At 44.1% G+C, this 6516-nt stretch overlaps 1 long non-coding RNA gene across 5 annotated transcripts in view; it reads left to right on the forward strand.

Moving 5' to 3' along the window:
• The window catches only part of LOC108490655, a 30275-nt gene that overhangs the window by 685 nt on the left and 23074 nt on the right, over window positions 1-6516 (forward strand). For all 5 annotated transcript variants that reach the window (XR_003848941.1, XR_003848939.1, XR_003848940.1 and 2 more), the window contains exons 2-3: window positions 379-525; window positions 1120-1206. This is a non-coding gene — a long non-coding RNA (uncharacterized LOC108490655). The remainder of the gene's footprint in view (window positions 1-378; window positions 526-1119; window positions 1207-6516) is intronic.

The following is a 6516-nucleotide window of genomic DNA, read 5'->3' on the forward strand; positions in this document are numbered from 1 at the left end:
ATTTATGTTTGCTTTATCTTAAAAAAATGTTAGTTGTACGTCTCCCACTTGCTAAGATGCAGGGCTTGTCTTCTAACCATTTGCAGTTTACAGATTGTAAAACACTTGCTGGTCCATTGGAACCTGATAGCAAAGACTTGACCCCCCAGCTTGTCAGTCAGGGTAGTATTTCTTGTTATTCTTCCTGACCTAGTTGTGGTTGGCCTTCATCGTCCAGCCAAGAACTTTTGAAATTAAGTTGAAATCTCTTGAGAGTCTGTTAAGAAGTTATGCTGCTTCTGCCATTAGAAATGCTGCCTCACCTGTGAAATTTTCCTTCATAACTTGATGAATGTTACTGTCTCATTTGAGTTCAAACAACCCTTGCTTTGTTGACAGGATTGATGTATGATGAATGCTTTTCAGAAACTGAACTCTTAATAGGATATAGCGTCTGCATCTACTTTTGAGAGCTTGTTTGGAGATTTTAGCAGGAAAGGACAGCTACTTTGTAGCCTTGACCAAAGGCCTGTCCTCCTCTCTCAGGTAAGGTTTTCTTTGAGTGTGCAGCTTTGGCCAGGAACATGCAAGGAGCAATGAGGGAGGAAAGGGACACCCACCTAAGCTAGACAATCATCAGACAGATACCGAAGTCAGACCGTCCTCACATTTTTGTGTCTAGCTTTGAAAGGCATAAAGAGTCCAGTAATTCAAATGCATAAGTTCCATTACCATTTAAATGTTGATCAGGTCTCTCTCTCATGCAGTACTGTGAAATGCTATTTCTCCACTTTTTATCAATTTCAGATGTTCCTATGAGACAGTATCAAGTTATGGTGAAATTAGATTGTGTAGATTGGTAGCCTGGCTCTGCCTTCTGTTAGCAAAGTGACCTGTCCCAATCTACTTAACTTTTCTGAGTTTATTTCCTCAAGGTAAAATGGTATTTATTAATAGTATCTGTGGGGCTGGGAATGTGGCTTAGTTGGCTAACTTGCCTAGACTACACAGAGGCCCTGAATTCAAACCTCAATATAAAGGAAAAGTTTGAAAAACAAAGAGAACTTTTGTTTCACATGTGGTCAGTTTTCCTATTTATTTATTTATTTATCTGATTTTTTTTTTTTTTTTTTGAGACAGTCTCCCTGTTTGGTCGGGAACCTGATCAGGCTCGCTGCCATCTCACAGAATTTACCTGCCTCTACCTCCCAAGTGCTAGGATTAAAGGTGTGTGCCACCATGCCCAGCTTCCTTTTCCTTTTTAAAAAAATTTACTTTTGTAAAAAAAATTTTATGTTTATGAGTATATTGCCTGCATGTATGTAAGTGCACCTGTGTCATGCAATGCCCACAGTGGTCAGAAGAGGGTGTCAGATCCCCTGGAACTGGAGTTACAAATGGTTGTTTTTGTGGGTACTGGAAATTGAACCCTGGCCCTTTGCAAGAGTAGCCACTGCTCTTAACCATTGAGCCATCTCTCCAGCCCCTTGTTTTTACTTTTTAATTAACCAGTTAATTAATTAAATTAATTAACTGTCCCATCTCCTGTTCTCATGCCCCTACACCTCCTGCTTATTGATGAATACCATTAATTAATTGATTTATTTATTTATTTACTTATTTTTTGTCTTTTTGAGACAAGGTCTCCCTGTAGCCCCAGCTGGCCTGGAACTCGCTATGTAGATCAGGGTGGCCTGGAATGCACAGAGATCCACCTGCTTCTGCCTCCCAAGTTCTGGGATTAAAGGTGTGCGCCACCACACCCAGTAATGAACACCATTTATATTTCCTCAGTTCAGTTTCTGCTCCACAGAAGGAAAAACCATTATATATTTTATCTTATTTCTGTCCATTTAACAATTGAAAAGAGGTCGAGTGTCCTCTTGTTTTTACTTTTAGTTTAGTTTAATTTTTTTTTTTTTTTACAAAGGGAAAAAACCCACTTGGTCCAGTTTTAGTTTCTGATAGTCTAGTGAACATTTGTGTAAATTCCCTCAGCTCTGTTTTTCTATTATTTCGTGACTTTAAACTTTTTTTTTTTTTTTTTTTTTTTTCTTTTGGGACAGGGTCTCCCTGTAGCCCCAGCTGTCCTGGAACTCACTATGTAGACCAGGCTGGCCTTGAACTCATAGAGATCTGCCTGCCTCTGCCTCCTGAGTGCTGGGATTAAAGGTGAGCGCCACCATGCCTGGCTAAACTATTTTTTAATTTTGTTTCATTTACATACAATATTTTGTTCATTTCTGAGTTGTAATTATAGTCAGCATTATTAGTTGCTAATTTTGTAGGTCCACAAGTTACTTCAGAACTGCTGTGTGTGCTTCAGCTGACATGTACGTTCATTCCTGATGTCGTGGACATGAGTTAAGCCTGTGTCAGTGTGAGCATTCACACTTCAGAAATGTAATGTTTTTGAGCTCTCTCTCGCTCTCTCTCTCTCTCTCTCTCTCCCCCTCCCCCCCTCCCTCCCTCATTTAGCTAATGCCATAAAGGAGAAAATGCCTTCATCTCATTTCATCTCTCAGGGACTATGAAGTGTTGATCTCATAGGGCAGACGATTTAAGGTTGAGTCTGAAGTGATTCCACATTTCTGCCAAGCTCACATTGTCATCTGGTTCCTTAGTTTTGATTCAGTATGCTGTGGAATTGGGGTAGGAGGAGATAGATAGGGACCAGGGAAGGAATGTAGGAACTATAGTATTATATTTTTGAAGACCATTCCTGTTGTTTACAAGTAATTAAGTAGGAAAAATGTGCAATTGTTTATTTTAGACAATCGGCTATATATCATTCAGTCATCTCAGAACGCAGTTTTTCTTTCTGCTTTTAATTGAGAATATCATACATGCATACAGTGTACTTCGGTCATATTCACCCCCCCCCCCCCAATTTTCTCCTTACAGTTCCTTTCTTTTCCCTTCCCACCATTTTTCCCTCCAAACTTCATGTGCTCTTTTTGGGGGGAGGGGGTCTTTTTGAGACAGGGTCTCTCTGTAGCTCCAGCTGGCCTGGAACTCACTATGTAGACCAGGCTGGCCTTGAACTCACAGAGATCCACTGCCTCTGCTTCCTGAGCGCTGGGATCAAAGACATGCGCCACCATGCCCGACTTTTTTTTTGTTTTTTGAGACAGGGTCTCCCTGTAGCCCCAGCTGTCCTAGAACTCACTATGTAGACCAGGCTGGCCTTAAACTCACAGAGATCTGCCTGCCTCTGCCTCCCACATGCTGGGATCAAAGGCATGTGCCCCACGCCCAGCTTCTTGTGCTCTTTTTTTAACTCACTGAATCCACTTAGTACTGCCAGTATGTCCATGGATATAGGGCCATTTACTTAATCATGGGTAGCTTCTCCCCCAAAGAAAACTGACTGCCTCCTGCCCCCAGCAGTCATTGTTGTGCCCAGTTCTCGAAACCCCAAAGACCACCAAGGAGCCGACCGATGCAAATACACAGGGGTTCTTTTATTGTTGCAAGCTTAAGCTTGGGCCCACTCTGTCACTGACCCAGCGAATCTCAGATGTGAGACCCCTTGCTTTGGGAGACAGAGGTTTTTATAGGTTTATTTCAGCAAGTTCAGCAAGTAGGGGAGTAGGGGGTCTTCAGCCTGGCAAGCATCTGATTGGTTGCAGCCCAGTGCCAAACCATAAACTGCTGGCTTCAGGAAATCTGAAAAGATCTGGACTTGTAGTACTTTCCTGTCCCTGGTTAATTGACCATTGGCAGGATAGTTGTTCTCTATCTGTTCCAAGTATTGTGATTTTTCTTGGAACAGGGCCCAAGGCTGGGTCAGTCCTATGGAGGTTTTATCCAAGATGGAGTCACTCAGGTCTCTCATCATCAATTGACAGTAGGTATGGATGGGACTTCCTGAGTTCTTTCCTCATCCAGTCTATTGTTTTGGTTGGCTTGGTCTTATAAAGGTCCTGTGCATGTAGTCACTGCTGCTGTGAGTTCTTTCTGCCCCAACCCCTTCAGCCATGATTCTTGAGCCTTGTAGGGAGGGAGTGTGATATAGATGTCCCATTTAGAGCTGAGTATTCCACAATTAATTATTCTTTGAGTGTTAGCCAATTGTGGGTCTCTGCATTAATCAACATCTACTGTGAAAAGAAGCTTCTCTGATAAAGATTGAGAGATGCATTAATCTATGGGTATAAAGCTAAATACTTAGGGGGCCAGTTTAATATTATACCCATTTAGTAGAATAACAGCACTAGGTTCTCCCCTAGGGCCTGTGACCTACCCAACCATGGGTTCTTGGCTCAGGTAACAGTAGTAGGCATGAGTTACGTCTTGTGGAGCAGGCCTTAAATCCAATCAGAAAGTAGTTGGTTACTTCCATAACATACATGCCACTATTGCAGCAGTGGACATAGCTTTTTAAAATTTTTTACATTTTTATGTGTGTGAATGTATTGCCTGCATGTGTGTAAGTGCACTCATGTTGCACAGTGCCCACGGAGGTCAGAAGACAGCATTGAATCCCCAGGAACTGAAGTTGTGGATGATTGTTATCCATCATGGGGGTCCTGGGAATTGAACCTGGGTCTTCTGCAAGACAGCCAGTGCTCTTAACCACTGAGCCATCGCTCCAGTCCCCCAGTGGACATATTTTGGCAGGCCAGTTGTTATTGTAGCTGGCAGGGTTCACAGCTCGGTAAGATTGTTGATTACTTTTCTCCTCTAGTACCATGTATAGCACCTTTCAGCACTGTAAAAGCTAGATAGGAGATGTTAAGTTTCCAGGCTGGTACCAACTTGATAGTGTCTTATATAGCCCAGGATGGCCTCAGTCTTGCCATGTAGCCAAAGGATGACCCTGATCCTCCTGCCCCCACCTCCAAGCTGGACTTACAGACATACCATGCCCATTTTTTTCAGTGCTGAGGATTGAACCCAGGGCATCCTGCTACCTAGGCAAACATTCTACAAATTGAGCTATATCTCCAACCGTTTTAACTAGCTTTTAATGTACAGAAGCTGATGTGGGTTAAAATATTTTTCAGGGATACAGAAGAAGGCACAAATTGCTCTTGTTATGAGGATGTAGAAGAATCACAGCATGTTTGCTGGTACACTGAAGAAAAAACAGATTTGGATCCTTGCATAATCTCTAAATATCTATCAGTACTTAAGTTAGACTACTTACTAAGAGGACAATGAGGTAGTAGTATATTGTATTCCAGCCCCATACTAGCCTTTTAAGCTTTGCTAAGAATGATCTTGAGTTTCTGGTGCTCCTGACTCCACCTCCAGTGTAGCACCATATCCAGGTTTTTTAGTTTCTTTCTATCCTCCTTTCAAGACATGGTCTCAGGTCAGCCTCTAACTCATGATCCTTCTTCTTTAGTCTTCTAACTGTTGGAATTTTAGGTGTGTACCACCACAACTGGCTCAGATTTATTTTTTATTAAAGTTAATTTATATAATGAGCACATGTGGAGGTCAAAGAACAACTTTGTGGGGTTGGTTCTCTCCTTTCACCTTCACATGGGTTCTGGGGATGAATTCAAGTTGTTAGGCCTGTGTGGCAAGTACTTTTACCCTAGCCAGCGTGCTAATCAGTGAACCCCAAGCCAGTAAGAGACCCTGTCTCAGAAAACAAGATGGGGTAGCCGGGCGTGGTGGCATGTTGTGGGTTCTCCTCAGGCCAGCTGTGAAGACCCTAACCTGGATCGGGTCCCTTGCTGATTAGGGGGACAAGAGGCATGGAGTCACAACACACAGACTCCGGGAGTCAGGTAGAAACAAGCACTAGGTGAGGTGCTGCAGGCTCATTTAATGCAGGAGAGGGCAGGCCTTATATTTCCCTTTTCTCCGTCCCCAAGTCCCTTTAGTCAGCGTATGGTTTTCTGATTGGTCCACGCCATGCAGTATTTCAGCAGTCACTGGGCTCGTGAGCAGGGTACGGAGGCATGGGCTCCTTTGGGGGGGCTATCTAGGTGAGGTGCTGCAGGCTCGTTTAATGCAGGAGAGGGCAGGCGGCAGGCCTTCCTTTTCTCCGTCCCCAAGTCCCTTCGGTCAGCGTATTGTTTTCTGATTGGCCCATGCCACGCAGTCTGTCAGCAGTCACTGGGCTCACGAGCAGGGTATGGAGGTGTGGGCTCGTTTTCTGATTGGCCCATGCCACACAGTCTGTCAGCAGTCACTGGGCTCACGAGCAGGGTATGGAGGTGTGGGCTCCTTTTGGCAGGCTATTTGTGTACCAAGAAGTGAAGTGAATTCTCACGGAATCCCAGGGCTCTGAGTCTGCACCATCATTGGAGGCCTCCTGCTACATTTCCACCCCTTTTCTTTAAAAATGACTGTCCAGTGAGAGCCTGTAGGCAGCTCCACCTCGGGATGACCCCAGGATCATGGACTGTGCCTGTCTTAGGTTGTCCTATTCGGGCATGAACCTTACCCGTCATTCGAGCATGGGCGTACACGTCCATGTCCTGGCTTAGGTTGATTCAGCCCAACAGGAGCTTACCAGTCATTGACTACCAGCCCTCCAAGGGGTATCGTCCCGGGGGATCAGTCGAGGTGGGGAAT

Source organism: Nannospalax galili, unplaced genomic scaffold, assembly GCF_000622305.1.
Source record: "Nannospalax galili isolate Female #2095 unplaced genomic scaffold, S.galili_v1.0 scaffold894, whole genome shotgun sequence".
Lineage (NCBI taxonomy): Eukaryota > Metazoa > Chordata > Mammalia > Rodentia > Spalacidae > Nannospalax > Nannospalax galili.